General features: G+C 34.8%; 1 protein-coding gene and 1 long non-coding RNA gene across 5 annotated transcripts in view; one reads left to right on the top strand and one right to left on the bottom strand.

The window, feature by feature from the left end:
- LOC113602803 (uncharacterized) overlaps positions 1 to 6508 on the bottom strand; it is a 32620-nt gene extending 26112 nt beyond the window's left edge. The window contains exons 1-3 of one of the 2 annotated variants that reach the window (XR_003424325.2): positions 6301 to 6508; positions 3099 to 3161; positions 2154 to 2208 (exon numbers count right to left, since the gene is read on the bottom strand). This is a non-coding gene — a long non-coding RNA (uncharacterized LOC113602803). The remainder of the gene's footprint in view (positions 1 to 2153; positions 2209 to 3098; positions 3162 to 6300) is intronic. The other variant, XR_003424324.2, reaches the window with a different exon arrangement.
- The window catches only part of MGAT4C (MGAT4 family member C), a 720391-nt gene that overhangs the window by 62342 nt on the left and 636834 nt on the right, over positions 1 to 21215 (top strand). The gene's annotated exons all lie outside the window — the stretch shown is intronic.

Here is a 21215-nt window from a genome sequence, read left to right as displayed (position 1 = left end):
GGAGTGATTCACTTTGAAGTGGAGAAATTGTTCACGAGCCAAGAAATACAGGTGGCCACTGAATGCTGAAAAAGGACAAGGTAACTGAATCTCCCCTAACAGCATCCAGAAGGAAACAGCCTTGCCAACGCCTTACAACTCAGTTTTAGTTTAGTGAAATTGATTTCAGATTTCTAACCTCCAGAAACAGAGCAGAATAAATTTGTGTTATGTTAAGTGATTACGTTTGTGGTAATTTATTATAGCAATAATAGAAAAGTAATACTCTCATGCTGACCCTTGATCCATGGAAACTGTGAAATGATAAGTTTGCATTATTTTAAGCTACTACATTTGTAGTAATTGTTATGCAGCAATAGAAAATAAATACAATCTCTTTGTAGTTAATTGCAGCTATCCCACAACAGTATTTAATCCTAAACTACCTCTGTACTCTCTCCTAAGACCCAAATTAACTAATATTCAAGCCAAACTAATCAAGTTACGGACCTCTAAACATGATATCATGCTGCTCTGTTTGCACCATTCATCACGCAGAGCACAGTCTTTCCTTTTATTTTCTTGTATTAAATGTTATCATTCCATACAGACTGTCTTAATAAGCTCAGACTGTTAACAACAAATTCCCGTCAACTGGGTGGATTAAATAACAGATATTTATTTCTTATAATTCTGGAAGCTGGAGATCCAAGATCACAATGACAGCATGGTTGGATTCCCGTGAAGGCCCTCTTCCTGGTTTATAAACGTCCACATTCTGGTTCAGTCTTCACATGGAGGAGAGAAAGGGCTCTTCCTCTTCATGTAAGGACAGAATCCCATCGTGGAATTTCATCCTCATGACCTAATTACTGCACAAAGTACCTACCTCTTAATATTAGCCTATTAGAAGTTAGTGGCCTATGCTGTTTGAAGGGACACATACATGATATCCATATCAAAGAACAGTTCTAAAGCCCAACTTGCCTAAAACATTATGCCCAAGCCAGACATTTTTATAATTTCAAGTGTAATTGAATATGATAAAATTACACATATTTCAAGTGTATAGTTTGATACACTATGACATATTTATACACCTATGAAAATACCATCAAAATTAAGGTATTGAATATAACTATCATGCCCAAAAGTTACTTCATGCTCTTTTGTAATCCTTCCCTACAACTCTTCTCTGCCCTGAATTTCCCCAGATAATCACTTGTCTCCTGTCAATAGAAGTTTGTATTTTTTAGATTCTTATATAAGTGGAATTATATTCATTTTTTTTTGGTCTGGCTTCTTTTGCTCCACATAATTATTTTGACATTCATTCATGCTATATTGCAATTTTCTCCCTAAACTAAGAATACTTCCAGCAAAATGTCCTCAATTGAGGGAACTTTGAGACTCCATCCGTATTCCCCTTTGCTATGGCTTGAACATACTCTCCGTAAGCATAGGCACTATTAGACTCAGCATTTTGTGTCTTCTCCTTCTTCTTCTTCTTCTTCTTCTTCTTCTTCTTCTTATTATTATTATTATATTTATATTTATTATTATTATTATGCATAGTTGATACAATCTTGTGTTAGTTTCATGTGTAGTTTATTATTTCTCAGGAATCACTCTCTTGCCTGACCTAGTATCTTCAAAACTGTGTGCAAATATATTTTTTCCTCTCCCTATTTTTTTCTTTTGGTTGTTTCAGGCAAAAGAATCCTTATTACTCCATCTTGGATAGAAGGGGAAGTGTCAAACAACTCTGAATTCTCATTGAATTTATTATCCAAATCACTCATTTTACAATTATCATTTGCTCTTTTGAAAAGTTGCTTACCTTTTTATCTACAAGTTAAAAATATAAATAGGTTCTTATATTTCATTCCAAATTTTCAGAAGCATAGTCCTCTGCTCATTTTTATGTTCATAAATGTTGGGCCATGGTATTAGAAACATAAAATCAGTGCAAGGAAAGTGAGCTATTGTGGAAATTTATAATGTGATTCTCAGTTACCAATTTTGCCCAGTAAAATATCTACCATTCAACTTCTTTGTACTTGACTCATTGCATTTATTTGAATTTGAAAATTTTAGTACTATTTAAATAGGGTTATATACAGAAATCTCCAGAACCAGAGTGCCTCTGTTTGAATTTTGAGTTTGTCACTTACCATCTGAATGAATTGAGGAAATTTACTAAGTCTCTCTGTGTCTCAGTTTTCTTATCTACAAAGGGGAAGGAAAGTTAATAAATGTAGTTATCTCGAAAAGCTGTCAATGATTTGATGATGTAATAAAAGAGTAGTAGTAAATGTATCAAAGAATTGTGCTAAGTAAAAGTTATTTTTTTAAAGCACTTAGAAATAAAAAAGTGTACTACCATCGTTTTCTATGTTTTGTGGCTTATCAAAATTCCTTGATTCATCTTTATCTAAATATGTGTTTCTGTGATAACCTGCCAACTTGGTCTAGCAAAACCTTTAGCGGTATATGATTGCAAAGCTTTATAGCAATTTATTTTTGTGACACCCATGTAAGAACCAAAGGAGCCTTGGGTAATTGAAATGCAGTTTGTTGAATTTCAGTAGAAGCTCATGATGTAAGATCTCAATCAACAGTTCTTCCACCTATCATAAGAAAAATGTAAAGTGTCCCACAAATTGTGCTCAATATAAAATGTTCTTTGGACACTTTTGAAAAGAAACTGTTAGAGAAAGGCATTTCTCACTTACTTTTCAGTTCACCCTGGGGATACTATATGTGATATCCATTCGTTCCATAGTAACTGAATTTAAGAGGTTTTAAAAGTGACCAGATATGACCCATAGAGGACATAAGAATTTCAGCTGTTAAAATTGAGGTGAAGCTACGGTTTTAGCTGAATTGGAAACTGAATTACTACTTACTGTTAGACAGAATGGTTATTTTTAGTGCCTTGAGGTTAAAGTCAGTGGGAAGGCAAGAATAGGGGTTATATTACATTGTAGGGAGCTGTCTCTATTGTAGCAGGTGTACAGTTCCATTTATGACTATCCTTCCTATTTTAAGCAAAAATATATATTCTAAGAAGAACAATAATCCAGATATAAAAATATTAAACTGTATGCAGGTATCACCTGGAACTGGCATTTTCAAATCGTTCCAGTAGCATGAAGGAACAAAGGGTTCCAATGGTATGCCTTGGAGAGAAGGGGACAGAGTAGAGTCAAATCTAATCTAGCTCTCTGCATTTACACACACACACACACACACACACACACACACACACACACACCACTTAGAGACACCCCTCCAATATGTTTAATCTACAGTATTTCATCGCAAGTATTTATATAAGAAATAATTCTCTTGTTTAAAATAGGTTCCAAAGCCTCTGTTTTGCAGCACTGCCCCCCCCCCCCTCAGTTGGGGGAAGTATCTATCACTACAATACACAAAGAACATTTTAGGCGACTAATGCCTATTTTTCACACAGAGTTTCAGAGAACTATCCTGATCATAACTTAGGTAAATCAATCAAGAGCACTTCTAAAATAATTTAATTCAGCTTACCAAAGGCCTATTCGGATTACTATAAAATTGAAGTGAAGCCAACACTTTGGTTTGCTGGAAATCTAATTACTACTTAAGTTTCTAGAACAGTGATCTTTCAGGCCTTTGAGGGTAAGTCAGTAGAAATGCCAGAACCAAAGACTTTTTATCGCAGCTGCCCTTATACTCTGTATTCCATACCAATATATAGCTCTTTCTTCTATGGATATGAGGATATTTTGTGACATTATGGTGTGACAAAATAATAATATTGTTCTAAGTTATAAGGAAATAGTTTTTGTTTCTGCTTACAGTATTTGATACAGAGCAAGTCACTAGGCTTTTTTAATTTTTATGTTTTTTTTCTTTCTTTCTGTGAAAAAGAGTGATGATATGCTCATTTGTCTACTTGATATAGTGGCTGATAAAATCAATTGAAATAAAATACGTGATAATGTTTGAATGAATATAAAACTGCAAAGAAAATAAGTCATTAGTGTGATTTGGCAGAGAATATTTATATATCCTGATGACCTGAATTGTGTCCTCCTCAAAATTCAAATGTTGACATTCTAACCCCCAAAGGGGTGGTTTTTAGAGATGGACAATTTGGAAGGTAATTTGATTTAGATGAGATCATGAGGGTGTGGCCCTCATGATGGGATTAGTGCCCTTAAAGAAGAGACATCAAAAAACTTGCTCATTCTCTACCTAGGGGCATGTGTCAAGGAGAGGCCATGTGAGCACAGAGCAAGAAAGTGGCCTTCTGCAAGCCAGGAACACAGTCCTTACCAGGAATTTAGTCAGCCAGAACCTTGATCTTAGATGTCCTAGCCACCAGGATGATGAGAAAAAATGTTAAAAAAAAAGTTTTTTAATATTTTGTTTTGTTTTGGTTTTGAGAGAGACAGAGGGAGAGAGTGGGGAAGGTGCAGACAGAGAGGAAGACACAGAATCTGAAGCAGGCTCCAGGCTCTGAGCTGTCAGCACAGAGCCCACCATGGGACACGAACCCACCAACTGAGATCATGACCTGAGCCAAAGTCTGACGCTTAACTGACTGAGCCACCCAGGCGCCCTAGGGAAAAAAAAAAAAAAAATTAATAGGAGATAATTTTAATAAGACACCCAGTCTATGGTATTTTAATATGGTAACATGAGTTAACTAATACATATATCTTAAGATTAGATGAAAAAACAAACAAAAAAATTGCAAACTGTAAACCAGACTTTAAGCATTAGTGATATCTTAAATATCATCTCACAAATAGTTCACGAAGTGTTAAAATATATGTTATAAACTTTTTGGTGAGTTCCACAAAGTCTTAAAATATTAAATGGTATTTCTCCTCATAGAAAAACTAAAAAATCAGCACACGTTATATCAGTAATCATACCAGTCTACATTCTCCCAAGAAACCAGACCAGTATGATATACAAGATGTAGTTATTAAGATGTTTGTTTATCTCAAGTGGTTGTGGGGGTTAGCAACTCTTAAATTAGTAGTGTAGGCCAGCTGACCAGAAACTCAAGCAAGAGATGATGTTGCAGTCTTGAGGCAGAATTACTTGTTTGGGAAACCCCAGTTTTCTCTTATAAGGTCTTCCACTAGTTGGAAAAGGCCCATCCACATTAACAAGGGTAAACTTTATTTAATCCAACTTAAAGTCAACTGCTTGTTGTTAAATACATCTGCATTGGGGCACCTGGGTGGCTCGGTGGGTTAAGCGTCTGACTTCGGCTCAGGTCATGATCTCATGGTCAGTGAGTTCGAGCCCCGCGTCGGGCTCTGTGCTGACAGCTCAGAGCCTGGAGCCTGTTTCAGATTCTGTGTCTCCCTCTCTCTCTGCCCCTCCCCTGTTCACGCTCTGTCTCTCTCTCTCTCTCAAAAATAAATAAGTGTTATTTTTTTTTTAAATACATCTGCAAAATACCTTCACAGCAACATGTGGGTTACTTTTTTGATTAAGTAACTGTGTACTCTAGCCTGACCAAGTTGAGTCGTATAACTAGCCATCAGAGTGTTGAAAATCTCTTTAAGGAGACATACCATAAGTGAAGGACTAGACTAAAGTCTGATTGGATATATTAACATAGCTAAAGAAAAAAAAATATGCCAATTGCTGTTCAGACTAGTGTGGAAGGAAGAAAATGTTGACAATATTCTTTTTAGCACTGTGTCTAGAGGAGAGGAGTTTGAACAAAAGAGCACTAATTTTTAAAGCCTCCTTATAAAAATTCACCCTAAAGTAGAAATGGATACATCAGGCTCCTATGGCTCAGTTCCATTACATGAAATAATTTGCCTATCTCTCCTTGTTCTAAGTTCTTACTCACCAATAGATAATTTGGCTAAATTGATTGTTTCAGAGAGAAGATATTTGCTTCTCAGTCCCTAATTTATGTGACAGATTTATCTTTCATGTGCCTGCCATTTCCATTCTCATTGTATGTATTCATCTTTTAAATTGTTTTATTGAAGTGGCTTAGTTGGTTAAGTGTCAACTCAGGTCACGATCTTGCTTTTGTGGGTTAGAACCCCACATCAGGAGCCTGCTTCAGATTCTGTGTCTCCTCTCTCTGCCCCTCCCTTGCTCGTGCTCTGTCTCTCTCTCAAAAATAAATAAACATCAAAAAAAAAAAAAAAAACATAAATAGTTTGTAAAAAAAGTATAATTGACATAAACTACACGTATTAAAGTTTATAATTTGAAAATTTTTGCCATATGTATACAGCATATACTGAAACTAACATTAAAAATCAAGGTAATGAATATGTATCTCACCCTCAAAAGTTTCCTTGGTCCTTTTATAGTTCTTTCCTCCCATCTTTCCTGTCCCTGGCAATCAGGGATGCATTATTTGTCTGAAGATGTTTGCCTTTTCTAGTTTTATAGAAATTATACAGTATGTTCTGTTTTAGTCTATCTTCTTTTACTCAGCATAGTTACTTTGAGATGCATCCATGTTGTTACATGTAACAATCCATTTATTATTGAGTCACATTCCATTACAAGAAAATACCACAATCTCTATCCGTTGCCCTGTTGATAGTCATTTTGGAATTCAAAACTATTCTCTCTTGAGATGCTCAAAACTACTCTAGCTGAGGCTGGGGTAAGGTTGATGAAGTAGGCAGGAAGGCCCAACTGTTCAGTAGTTTCCAGCTTTTCTTAGTCCCCTTTGATTCTGATATAGTTTTACATTTCCTTATAGTATTGGCTCTCTCTCACAATGACCTCTACACTTAACTCATTAATCTTTCTTAAAAGTAGTAGAGTATCCCCACAAGTGGCTAGCCACAACAAATTTACAAAAAATAGTAGATTACAGAAAAAGTTCTATCACCATGCAGTTTGTAGGTTTTGTGGTGTTTGGTTTGATTTGATGTGCTGGAAATGGAATATTATAATAACCAAATTTCCATAATGGTCTTCCAATTATCAAGCATCTCTCATTCAAATGACTTTGGGATTCAGCCAAAAATGTAAAAAAGTGAATTAGGTCTAATTTGAAATGACTGAGGATAGTAGGTAGAGAGCATAGACTCTGACTAATGATATTCAGACTCACTTCTAAAACACTGTAAAGTAGAAACAAAAACATGTCTTTGGGCTGAATCAGCCTCCCAGAGAATGGAACCTCTATGATAAAAGTGATTCATAGTTATAGCTTCTTCAACTGAGCTACTACCTTCTTGGGAAATATGTTCCTATCCTGTGAGGCTCTAATTCAACTCTTGTGTAAGGACTGACTTCATTTGTGTAGAGTTACTAGAACCCTACATAAACCAAATAATTCTATCTCTTAATAAACCTTTCTCTGGGAAGCTACTTCTCATTTGTCATTTTTTTACAATATACACTCCATCTCAATTTACTCACCTGGGAACCAGGGAAATAAAATCAACAATCCAAAAAATACGTTGATTCCTACTGTGCTCTAACTGTATGCTAGGTATTCTATGAGGTTAAAGATGACCAAAGTTGTTCCTATAACTGAACTGAATAAACTTTGCTTATTACCATTCAACCTGGGTAATATTCTTAGTGGATCTTAACATATTTGTGATACAGTAGTACTAACTTCAATTAGAATCTCTGCTCTACCTAAGTGTGACTCCACTTACTGAAAGGAAATATTTCCTCAAAAAAGTAGGTGTCTTTATTCTTATGCAGAGAGAGACATGGGTTTTGAGTTTCATACTGTGTACAATCCAAAAGTGACATGATTTTTTTTTTTGCCATGCAACAGTGTTTTCCTAGCCTACTCAATCAAGATATTTGATATAGAAGCCATATTTGTTTTGCATTGTTTAATATAAAAAGATTTAAAGCTGCCATTTTTAAAAAATCAAGAAACATTTTTAAAATTTTATACATTGCACTATTTTTTCTTGTGGTGCCAGTTTTTAAGATCGTTTAATGGATGATGGTTTGTCTCCAAAAAGGGAAAATCACATCAGACTTTGCATTCCGTGACAGCTACTATTTCTGTATAAAATAATTGAATGAAGATGTAGGTTTCGCATTACCAAAGTGTAGATTTCTATATATATTTATGCAAACTAATACAATTTAAAAATTAATATGACAAAAACTGATCATTTGGTTAAGTACTCCAGAGCTCGCTTATACATAGTCGTAGGTTATTTCTATATAAAATTAAAATAGAATAAAATATAAAAAGGATAAGTCTATTACTTAGAAGAATGGAATATAAGAAGTATCTGAGTATTGAGAAAATCTGCTATTCAATGATATCTGGTTGCTCTTAGCATTACTCTAAGTATGTTTTCAGCTACTGTTGCTGACTAGATCATCTAAATTGAGAGAGGAGAGTTGGGGCAGGTGTCGGATATGTAAGCCAGATTGAATACCAGAATGAGTGGGTGGAAAGAAAAGAAAGCAGTAAGTGTCAGCTACTTTTTAAAGAAATTTGGATGTAATCAAAGAAGAAAAAGTTGAAGAAAAATGTATTTCCTTCAATTTAAAATTTATAATAAAATGCTCAACACTTTTAATTATTAATAAATGTTACTGTGAACAATTGAGCAATTGCTTTGGGTGAATTTCCTATTGAGATCCTAAAAAAGTTTTAATTTTCTCCATTTCCCAATCATTTTCTAAGATCTGGCTTTGTAAATGCTAAGAAAAATATTCTGACTCAAGTAACACATTAAAATTCATATCTTATACCCCTGGAAGTCTCTATAAATACTCTTTGGTTGATTACCATTGCCTTTGATATTCTCCTCTGGTTTACATGAAATTATACAATATATTTGCGACCCTGACTATTCCTTCTCTTCCTGAATTCCAAAGATAGACATTCCTTTAGTTCTGTTCTCCGGAAATCTTCTCTTCCTTCTATACATTACCCCTTGTACATTCATTCAGTCATAGCCTCATCTAGTGTCTTCATTCATATCATCCCCAAAGGTGAAAGCCAATTATCCTTGAAGAGATTGGCATGTTAGGAACATGAATCCAAATCCCCACTGATTCAACTTTCACTGAGGAATACAGACCTGGAAATAAAATGTTAAATTCCTGGCTCTTTGTCATCCTTCCAATTTCTATAATGATAAATTCCTGATATTATCCAGAGGCGGTAGCCCATGTCTAATGTTTGTAACATTTCTGACTGCCTATATTATCTGAAAGTGAGCTGCTGACAGTGTCTAGAAGAGTCTGCCTGATAGTCATCCATTCAGTATTAGTTTAGTATATTAATAGATCAAAGTTAAACCCTCTCTTATGAGCTTCAAAATGCTTGGTCAAAAGAATTTTGAATATATTTAGATCTCTTTAACCAAATATCCACCAACATATTGATAAATGAAATGGCAGTGAGTAATACAGGGTTTTTCAGTCCTGTTTGTTCTTAAATCTTCACAAAAATTAATGATAACCAAATCGAAAGTTTTGGCCTTAATTATGCTGCAAAACTTATGTGTTACCTGAGCTTGTTATTAAAGACTTCAACATTCCCAATTCATCATGTGGATAAGAGCTTTTCTTCTGCATTTGTCATTGTATTTTCTGCCACCCCTCCCCCATGTGTATGACCCAGGTCTGTGATCTTTCACATTGAACATATCAACCGTTTATTACCAGCTCTATTTTAATTTCCTTTCCAGCTACCACTGGAAGTACAAGACTGCTGGCAGTTTTTAATTTCACTTTAGACAGCAAAAGACATATCTGCATGATTAAAATGCCAGATATCTATATAACTGTTATCAATTATATTAATTAAGGGAAAATTGTAGCAAAATTTGCTCTGAGGGAGGAAAAAATATGTCTCTGAAAGCTTTATTAACACATGGATGTCCACAAGCTATTATGTTTCTCAGAGTTTACCCGTGATTTGTCCAGTTTTTTTAAAAAAAAAATAGAGGACTTACAAAAAAATGTAGTTTTAAGGAGAAATAATTGTGAAATTGGTACCTGTGAACATCATGAGTAGCTATTTTGATGCAAATTAAAACAACCTCCACACAAGTACAGGTGATTAGCTGAATTGACTAATTGTCTTTAAATATATGCCTAGTTGGACAGCCATTTATATTCTCTAACAAGCCACACAGTTCAGAAAGTTTTTAAACCACTTAGGAAAATGAACCTTATGGCTCAACAACATTTCTACTGGTATTTAGAAAATTACAGTTTGAATTTAAAATGATTATAGCTGTAAATCAGTATTTAAAGAGATTTTACATACATTACCTCATTTAATCCTCACCGAAATCCTGCGCGATAGGGAACATCAAAGGAGGCTGAGAATTTATTAGCAGCTTGACTATGAGCACACAAATGGTACTGGAGTGTAAATTCCAAGCCAGGGTTTCTACTCTCAAGGTTACTGTCACCCTCATCTACTCGTTTATGTGTAAGTACCCCATATGTGTCAGTACCTGGTAAGAATATCATAGGTTGGGAACAGAAGGCACAATTCTGAGTAGGTCGATATTTTTGCTTTCAGGTAGCTTTGAATGTAGCAGATGAGACAAACAAGAAATGAGTTAAAGTATTATATCCAGAGTAAGTGTAAGATAGGACCTAGGAAGGAGATGTAATTTCTATTTTGGATGGGCACAGAGAAGATATCTGAAGTGATATTTGCTGGTCCTTCTGTAATTAGTTACATCTACGGAGGTGAAGGACTATTCCAGAAGAGGAGCATGTAGGCGTTTCTAAGGTAAGAGAAAGCATTGCTTACTAAGTGAACTGTGAATAATTCACTGTTGATTGAAGTTTAGTATTTCATTGAGAAAAAGTCTAAACTGAAGAGTTTCTCTAGCCTCCTATGAACATTTGGAAATCTCTGGAAATGTTTTTGTATGTCAGAGCGGCTGAGGAGGAGTATTACCAAGATCTGGTAGATATGGGACAAGATTTCATTGTAGGCGTTTCCTGCACAGTGGGTAATTTTCTTGTGCTAAAATGATAATTGTGGTCTCCTGAGAAATGCAAACAACAGATCATCAACAGCCTCATAGGATATACTGAGACATTTGGGCTCTCTTCAGAGGCAATGTTCTGGGACACTAACACTTTGGTCAGATTTCTTCGTTGGAAGATCCCTTCAGTTGCCATCTGGAAAGTGGGTTAGAGGGTATGCAATTAGACACTAACCCCACAAGTTCATGCTCTGCTTTGCATAGGCAAGTCCAAGAGAGCAGGGGCAATTTTGTCAGTCCTGAGAGAATTTCAGTGCACTGATTCTTTCCACTGGAAAATGTGGATGTTAGCTCCCTTGAGCTGACTGAATGAGAGAAGTTGAAGTGTGCAAGAAGAACAAACCCCAATAATAGCCCCTATAGGGGGCGAGAGCAAAAGCCATTCATTCCAAAGAACAGTGACACCCTCCTTGCTAGGAATAGACAGCTCTACAATTCTGTCTATGGTAAAAATAATTTCTTTTATAGATACATCAATCAAATCCTTATTATAATAGTTTAAATTCCTGAAGTTGGATTTCTGTTTCTGCAACTGGAAGAAATACTCATTGATTCAATGGGGTTATTCAGTCATGACATATCTTGATTCTGACGCATTACCAGAGACAGTGGCTGGGTTTATGTTTTAGTAGTTTTATGAAAAAGAGGGTGCTTTCATGGAGCTATATTTTTTTCATTCATTAATTCATCTATGCATGCATGCATGCATCCAACCATCCATTTGGTCATCAAAAAATATGTATTGCAGGTATTGATTAAACACTGGAAAGAAAAAAGTGCTGCTCAGAGTTGGGCCTTATAGACAGTTATCTCTGGAATTCACCTATTTTTTCTCTATACTTCCAGGAATTATTGTATCATATTGTTAATACTTTTTTTTTAACTCCTCAGTATTGTTAAGGACCTATGCCTATTGTGTTATGAAGTTTGGACTTCAAAATCAGAAATGGAAATACAAAGCACAAATTATGTTCATAGTAGTATGTGACTATCTTCTGAAACTGGTACTTTATACCAAATATCTCTGTAGTTCTCCAAATTACTTTGATTAGACACAAAAAGGAAACTTCTTCATTCTCCAGATGCAAACTGCTTTATTTACATGCCCATTCAGAATCTGAATATATATGCCTTTCTTTGTACAATTTAGTCATTTAAAAAAATTTAAAAGATGGGATGTCTTCAGTAGGTGGTGAAGAGAGTTTAAAAACATTTTTATTTTACACAGGTGTAACACAGGTGGTACGCCCTTTCCTCTCTGCCCCATAGGGTGTAGCTCTAACTACCCTCTAGGGAAGAGAAGGTTGGGTGAACAGCCTTACTATTTCTCCAGCTCAGTAATTACCTGCAGGAACATTCTCTTCACTGCTCAGGAGTTCTTAAGGGAAGTGCAGGCTGATGCGTACAGAATGGGCTTGCATCCTGATTCTTCTACGAGTCACTTCACCCTCTTCCTCAGACCTTATACACATGTGTGGCTGATTACGTTTTACTTTTTTTCTCCCCCTTAATTGAAGGATTCAAGTCTCTGTCATGCAGTTATATATATTCTGGTGGAAGGACCATCTCATGGTGCCCTGACATAGCTACTTTGTTCTCAGTAACATATGTAGAAGATAGTTTTCACAAATAGAGTCCTAATGAACAGCACTACCTTGTAGCTACAGCACCAGCTTCAGCCCTCTCTGCATTTCAGATGCTTCCACCCTCATCTCTTTAGGCCAAATGATGTTGATGATTCCCTGTGGTTGCTAAAGTCAGGGTAATTGAGCGTGCCTTCATAGCTTACTTTAAACCTGCTCTCATATTTATTAACTGTCCCTGCATTAAAGTCTTTTAAATTACTGCATTTAAGTGTGACTTTTTTTTTTTTCCTGTTGTGATCTTCCCTGATACTAATGTTCATACTACTAGGCCACTAATAGAGTGGGGGGTGGGGGGGAGAGGCCCATCCTTGGCGAGGAAAAGTAGAAGTGAATCTAATTTTAGACCTGTCAAATTTCAGATGTCTGACTAATATTCCAGAGAGATGGAAATAAAAAGAGGTATCTGGGATGGATATTTAATTTGGAAATCTAATGAAATTTATGAATTTGAGAAAATCTGGGCTTCATTTACCAGTCTGTAAAATTAAAGAAATACATTGGTTATTTTCTCTGTGCTTCCATCCCTGTGAGTCTTTATTTTATGTAGAGAGCTGATTAGAAAAGCAGGAACTTAAGGGACCCAGAAATCTATCGTAGCCAGAAAACTTATGTGAACACTGCAGTATCTTATTTTGTGGCAACAATTCCCAACCATTACATCAAATGTGAAATAATCTCTTCAAGGGAAAGCTCATCTTCTGAGACATATTTGCTCTTCAAACATAGAACGCATTCACAACATAAATTATTAAATCACTGATATATATGTTACTATTTAGGCAATATATATTTGAATAATATCTTTTCTTTGTATATAGCACACCTCTACTATTAAAATTTTAAAAGTTATGCTACATGGCTATTTTTCTATTTCTTCATGATGAATTATTTCTTGTATTAACTCTATATAGTACTCATGGAATCTAAATGAAAGCCAGAAAGTGATCTGAGAATGACATCGGTTTATATAAAATATTACATATTATTAATACAATGATATCAATTATACAAATAATTTTATGTATTAATTATAATTATATATAATTCTATAATTGATATAAAATGTTTATATTGGCTATAATTGAGCTCTTCCCTTATATGTTAAACTATATATCTATAAAATGTTACACCTTTCAGTCTTTGAGACATTTTAAAATATCTTTAATGTTTCACAGCATTGATTTTGAGAATAATTCATCACCTGTTTACTGTTTATATCATTATTTACTTAGATTGGAAGATTTAAGATATAATGATGTTTTTACTATTAATATCCTCCTGAAGTGGTTACTTTCTGTCTGTACTTCTTATAATCTTATTAAAGCCTCTGAATAAATGCTCATTTTCTATGCTAGGGAATATTAGTTTTCTTCTAGGGTAATGTTACATAATAAACAACCTTCCCAGAACCTCAGTGGCTTAAAATAATTATTTATTTAAGCCTTAGTGGTCTACATGTAGGTCAGCTACTCTCAGCTAGGATATTCTGAACTAAACTGGATGAGAGACTTTTGATCCATGTGTTTTCATTCTGGTAGTTTGGCTGAAGCAACAATGGGTAACTATGGTATGGCATTTTTAAGGAACGAGTTGGAATCAGAAACTCATAATGCCACTCTTTAAGGCTTCAATTCAGAAATGGCATCCCGTCACTTTTCCATTGGTTAAATGAAGTCAAATATCTATGTTTAATATCAATTCCTTATGGAAGTAAACTCTATAAATACTATGCCTTGGCAGGAACTTGGAGGAAAGGAAGAATTTATTGATAAATGCTATAATCTGCCGGTAAGGCTTGCCAAGAGACATGTGTTCTCAGTTGGGTTTAGTCAACCTGTATTTATTATGCTTTTGTAGGATTCAGAAAATTCATACAAGAGAGTGTACATTTGAGATGAATAATATGTGAATCCTGAATAACCTTAAGCCTAGACATGAATATGAATAAACATGGATAAGAATAAACTCAGGATAAGTACATGAGATGACTAAGGAGAAAAAGATATTAACTGCATGTGTTAATTATCAATGCCAAAGTAAATGAATATACCTCACAAAATTAAATAAATGTATATATTCAAATATGTGAAGATCATTTTGTTAAAATTGGATATAGGAAAAATTTTAATTGAAGCCATTATACTGGCTTACTTTTAAATATAGAGTTGAAAAACTATGAAAGAATTCAGTCAATCCTCTTGTTCATGGTTGGTTCCCTATTATACTTAGTGATCTGAAGGGACATTTTATTGAAAAACAGAATCTCTGGATTGGAAGAGCCCTTAAATGACATGAGAACCTCATGCAGTTGTGTAGGAATAAAATTAAGATGAATCATTGTACACAGGCAAAGCCACTTTTGTATCTAGTAAATTTCTGAAAATTTCCTGCATACTTTCTGTGCATAGGTTCAAGGACTATTCCTAGATTCTCATTTTGTACCCTGACTTAAAAGAAAGTTTTATTTTGAATCTTGCCAATTATGCAGCACAATGTTCAAACATTGTTTACTTTTGGGGTATTTTAAATAGTACCAGTAAAGCACATTGGCTTTCTAGTTTTTAACTTAATATTTCTAAAACATAACCCAATAACAAGACAGAAATTTGACGGTCACATTTTAGGGAAACTCATTGCAGTAGTTTTGTTTTGTTTTTTTATTTATTCAATTTTTGTGTTTTGTTTGTTTAGTTACTGTTAGGCAAAAAGTAAGCAAAGTGTTTTTATTATGAAGAGAAGTATGTTTTAGAATTTCAGAAGACAAAAAGAGATCATACATTTTTATGAAAGTTCTATACATGGTAACTTAAAACAACCTAAAATAAAATCAAATGTTAAAATATATTATGAAACTATTTTAAATAACATCACTCAAGAACTGTGTGGATCCAAATAATAAATTCCAAACATATTGTTAAAATTACTTGTTTTGCTTTAAGGTGATCAAGAATAAAACCAGACTGATGTATCTTTTTGCAGGAATATTGTTCTATGGAAGACCATCAAGACTGAGGTTTTTCTGAAAACTTCTAAAAGCTTAGAAGCCTAATACAGGAATGTTAATAAAACGTGCATTGGCTTTCCATTATATAGGCAAAATACTTTGGAAGATCCACTGTGCAGATATACTCATGCACATAAACTAGGAAACCAGGTGGGGGGAGTATTAAAATTTCAAAATACGCATTTTTTAAATTTAATTCTATTGTAATAAATACATCATCTATTTTATTTCTGGTTAGTAGAAGCTTATATTTGGTCTTTCAGTTTTTTTCAGATAAAAATTCATTTTTGCAGAAACCTTTTCTTTAATTTTACTTTAAAATTTTGTACTAGAAGTCTGTACCCTTTTACCAATCCCATTTTCCTGCTCCCCGGCCCCTGGTAACCAGCCATTCTCTGTTTCTATGAGTTGGACCTTTATATGAGTTGGAACACAGTTTTCAAAATTATCTGAAATAATTTGGAAAGGGATTGAAATAATAAAGGGCTCTTACTAAAATGAGATTGAACATTTTGCTTCAAATACCTTCAAAAATAATTATTGTGTATCAGTTAACAATTTTGGAATTTGGGGTAAAAATTGGTGCTTCTTGGGGCACCTGAGTGGCTCAGTTGGTTATGGGTTGTACTTCAGCTCAGGTCATGATCTTATGGTTTGTGAGTTCAAGCCCCACATCGGACTCTCTCAAGTTAGTGTGTAGCCAGCTTCAGATACTCTGTCTCCCTCTCTTTCTGCCCCTCCCCTACTCACATTCACCCTCTCTCAAAAAGTAATAAACATTAAAAAAAAAGGAAGGAAAATCGGTGCTTATTATTGTCCTTAGAGCTTTTTAGCTATGGATAATTCATAAGGAATATTATATCATGAATGGACTCCTTCAATTCAGAGAAATATCTATATTTAAGTTTATGGAAAAATCAGAATATAGACTATAAATTTTAATGTTATTAAAAGAATAAATGTTTTAAATTTTTGTATCTGAAAATACATACTTTTATTGATTGTATTTTTACTTTTATTTATTTATATTGAAGAGTAGTTGACACACAGTATTACCTTGGTCTTAGCTGTACAGCATAGTGCTTTATCAAGTGTGTATGTTATGCTCTCTACTCATCACAAGTGTAGCTACTATCATGATCACCATACAATGCAATTATAATACTACTGACTAAATTTAAAGTTGGATTAAAAAATATGTATTTAAATTTGGAAGTTTACTCTCTAACCATGATAAAGTATAGACTTGTGATTATACTAGCATATTGAAAAAGAGTACAATCATTTGCAAATGTTTGCTTTGTACTTAGGTTTATACCTTTCATAGGTTATTTATTTTCCAAAAGATTTTTGCCTCAAACATAAGATTTATTTTGTGTATGCTTATACAGGGAGCGTAGCTGAATTAAAAGTGTTTGTTGCTTTTTTCCCCCTAATCCATCTGAAGGAGATTAATAGAGCTACCATGATGACAATAATAACTGACACTTGTTGAATGTTTACTAGACACCAAGTATCTCTCTTGCTACCTTATACATAGAAACATTTGTTTAATACGAAATTGAGCATAATTTCTTAATTTTATCTTCTCCCCTTCTGTGTTAGATTGGATAGACATTTGATAAAATTTTATAATGAAAGAGCTTCCACAATCCTTTATCTTAACCTCTTCATTTTTGGAGGTAAGAACTCTAAAGATCAGCTAGTTTTGTGGTACATTGGAAGTCACCTGCCATCTGCTTGAAAGTCCTAATGAATAAGTTTCATCTTATTATTATTTTTTTTTACAATTGAGATCCACAAAGGTAGGTATCATATTCTTAACACTAATTCTATTAGTAATCAAGCCTGAAATTTTATGGCTATAGAACCTGACTTCTAAAAGCAGTAACAGAATTTAAAAATATAACACACTCCTTGTAAAAGTTTGATTACTATATATTGAAATTCATACTTGACACTGATTATAAAATAGAATGAGTGATATTATTCATTTATTTATTCAACAAATATTTATTGAGCATCTGCTAAGTGTACAATCTCTGTGATCCATAGTAAACAAAACAGACAATAAACACCTGCCTTCATGAAGACATTTATTCTAGTGGGGAAACAAAAAATAAAGAATCAGTGAAAAGTATCCCTTATATTAAGCAGTGGTAAGTGCTAAAGAAAAAAAAAGTGACAAGGTAGGGAGGTATTAAGTGCAGGAGAGGGGAAAAAATTCTAGTTATGGTAGGCCACAATGTCTCCCTGAAAATGTGATTTTTAAAAATAAAGATCTGAAGGAAATGCAGATGTGTGTGGGAAGAGCATCCAAGGCAAAGGGAACAGAAAGGGCAGAGACTTTAATGTGGGTGTGTAGCTGGCAGGTTTGAAAATTATGGAGGAGGAATAGGAAGTGTTGAGGTAGATGAGCTCTTGATGGAACAGGAAATCAGATTATAAATGGTTTTACAGATCGAGTTGAAGATATTAACATTCATGTTGAGAAAGAAAATAAGTATCAGTTGACTTTTCAGTAAAGTCACATAGGGGAATCAATACAAGCATATGGTTCAAAGATTGAACCTCAGGGTTCCTTAATATTTAGGTGTTAGATAATTTTAAAAGCAAAACAAAACAAACAAACAAACAAAAAACCAACTGAGGAAAGATATCCAGCAAAGTGGAAGGAAAACCAGGCTTGTGTTTTGTTTTTGCTTTTTGTTGTTTTGTTTGTTTGTTTTTTAAGAAAAGAGGCCAAGTGAAGAAAGTATTTTAAGTTAGAATAGTCTATGATGCCACCTGGTTCTGATACAGCAAAAAATGTAAGGACTGAATTTAGCATTGGACTTAGCAGTGTGGCAATTAATAGTGATCACAAAATGAGCAGTTTTGTTGGAGTTGTGGCAATAAATATTTGATGATAGTGGGCTTCAGAGAAAATAGGAAGAAAGACATTCAAAGAATAAAAAAATAGCTATTTCAAGGAGTTTTGCTTTATAATTAAAGTAACAGAAGAATGAGGTGATAGCTATAAGAAGTGGTATCAGTATTATTTCTCTTTATAAGATGAACAACATAACTTCATGTTATTTTGATGCTGATGGGTTATGTTCCAGTTGATGGGGAATATTTGATAATTAAAGGAATAAAAAAGGAATTGCTGCAGCAATATCCTTGAGAAAGAAAAAGGAGATAAGAGAGTGTACACAATGGAAAACCTGTATTTAGTTGGAATCCAGTCCATCCTGATGGTGGAAGAGAAGTTAGAGTATCCAAATACAAATGCAGGAAAATAGATGTCAGGGGAAGATGGTGGGTGGAATTTCTCTTCTGACTGCTTTATTTTCTTTAATGAAATAGGAAGAATGGTCACAAGCTGACAGTGGTAACTGAGAAGTTTGAGGCAAAAAAGGACCTAGTACAACAACATCTAATAGAACAGTAAAAGAGTGAATGGACTATAGAAATACAGTATGAGTTAGTGCTCTTGAGTTTATAGCTAGTCCAGATGGTTGGGAGTTCCCTCCAGGCTGGTACAGCAGTGCAGGCTTAGATGTACAGCTCTTGGAGATTTGAATTTAGCCATAATTATGGGTTAGCTAAGAGAGAAAGCAAATATGACAGAAAACAAAGGAGTTCATGTTGCATTTAAGTGAGAGATTTTGTAACAGCAATTAAATTTAAGCTTGATAGTAAGAGAAGTGTGAGTGTTGGATGAGGGGAAAAAATGGTAAGATCTCACTGGTTTCAAGCCATCGTTGGAGTTGGGCTTTCAGAAGGATTGAGCCGGAAAGATAGAACACTGTAGTATGGCATGCTTGAAATTGAGGTTTGGGGAGAGTAATAGTGATTAGTAACAAAGTCATGGGTATGATCACTGAAGTGAATTCTGAAGTTAACCATCAAAAAGATGGTTGAGAAGAAGAATGGAAAGGTCTAGGTCTTAGACTTTGGACTTTGAATTCACTGCTGAAAAAGTAGTGTTGGAGAGAGTTGCAGTGAGCCAAGAGCTAACATTCAAAAAACAAAGGGAGATGACTGGGGAGGGGGGGCAGGGAGAGCAGCCAGAGGCATATTTGTTTGTTTTTTATTTTACAGAGAGAGAGCATGAGAGGGAGAGAGGGGTGGAGGGAGAGAGAGAGAGAGAGAGAGAATTTTAAACAGGCTCTATGATTAGCATGGAGCCAACGTGGGGTTCAATCCCATAACTCTGGGATCCTGACCTGAACCAAAATCAAAAGTCGAATGCTCAACCAATTGAGGCACCCAGACGCCCCAAGGGGGTGTTTTATAGAGAAAGGAGACTCAATCATCTGGAATAGGATAATGAATACAGAAAAGGTACTTATCCTACTTTGAGTCCCAGGCTTATTAAGTCTGCAGAAGAAGCAGTATCTTCAGGAAGGAGCCAGATTTAAGTGAGAACAAGACAGTGGGAGAGACATTCAAGGAAGAGGTTGAGGTCAATTTTTCTAATGGTTAAACTTGAGAGAAAAAAATATGGATAGGGGATGGATAATGAAGATTCAGAAGATATCTTGGACTAGGAAGAGATCAAAGATGATATAATCTAATCTTTTATAACTTGAAGTCTCTTCACAATATAACTAATACTTATCCAGTCTCTATTTGACTATTTCCTGTGATTGGTTTTGTACAGAGAAGCCCATTTCAAAAAAGAGATATTTTTCTATGTTCAAAGATACTTCCGTTTGCCTGAAAATTAAATAAAATCTATCCGACACAGGTTCCTTATAATTAGAACTCTCCTTGCTTCCCGTCTCTACTCCCTCTTTTGATCGTTTGATTCAAACTCTGTGGTTTGCTTGCTGTCTTCCCTCTTCAGTTTCTGAGGCTGGACAGTTGTACATCTCCTAGTTACTTGTTTCAAATTACTTAATTTCATCAGCTGACCATCCTAACAGCTACCGTCATGTCAAGCAACTTCAGTGAGTTCCAGTGTGTTACTGCTGATGAGTTGCCTTCTACTTTCACATTTTTCCTCCACATCCAGCTTCTTTTTGGTCATGTCATATTTACTCTAACTCTTTTAAAAACTATTCTTGACTCCCTTGTTCTAATCTCATACACACCTGTCAAGACTGCAACTATGGACGAATCCCTCTCTATGCCTGTATTCCAACAAATAAGCATCAAACAGTAAATTGGAGGTATTATAGTTTCACATTCACCAAGCTCAAGTGGGCTTTCCATAATGCATTCAAGAAACTGTTTCCCCAGAAAGTTAACTCTGCTTATTTCCACGATAAAATGACATTTTAGCCGCTCTACTTAAATATTTTATTACTTCTTTCTCCTCTCTACTAATCTCAGTGCATGGCTTCACGTCCTACCAGAGAGAATACATCATACAGTAACTACTTAATCATTGGCTACCAGATCTAAAAGTTAACCTGCTGTCCGCCAGCCTTCTCATGACCATGAAGAAAGTGCTACTCCAATCCAAATCCAACCTCTTCCATGTGTGCTTCTTTGTCCCCAGTGTATTTCCAGCTCTCTGTCTCCTGCATCTCAGCATCTTCATTTCTACCACATATTCTCTGTGATCAGTCAAACGTGTTTTAGTGCCTATAAACT

The sequence above is a fragment of the Acinonyx jubatus genome, chromosome B4 (assembly GCF_027475565.1).
Source record: "Acinonyx jubatus isolate Ajub_Pintada_27869175 chromosome B4, VMU_Ajub_asm_v1.0, whole genome shotgun sequence".
Taxonomy (NCBI): Eukaryota; Metazoa; Chordata; class Mammalia; order Carnivora; family Felidae; genus Acinonyx; species Acinonyx jubatus.
Note: the sequence above shows the minus strand (reverse complement) of the source record. Positions and strands in the feature narration are given on the sequence as shown.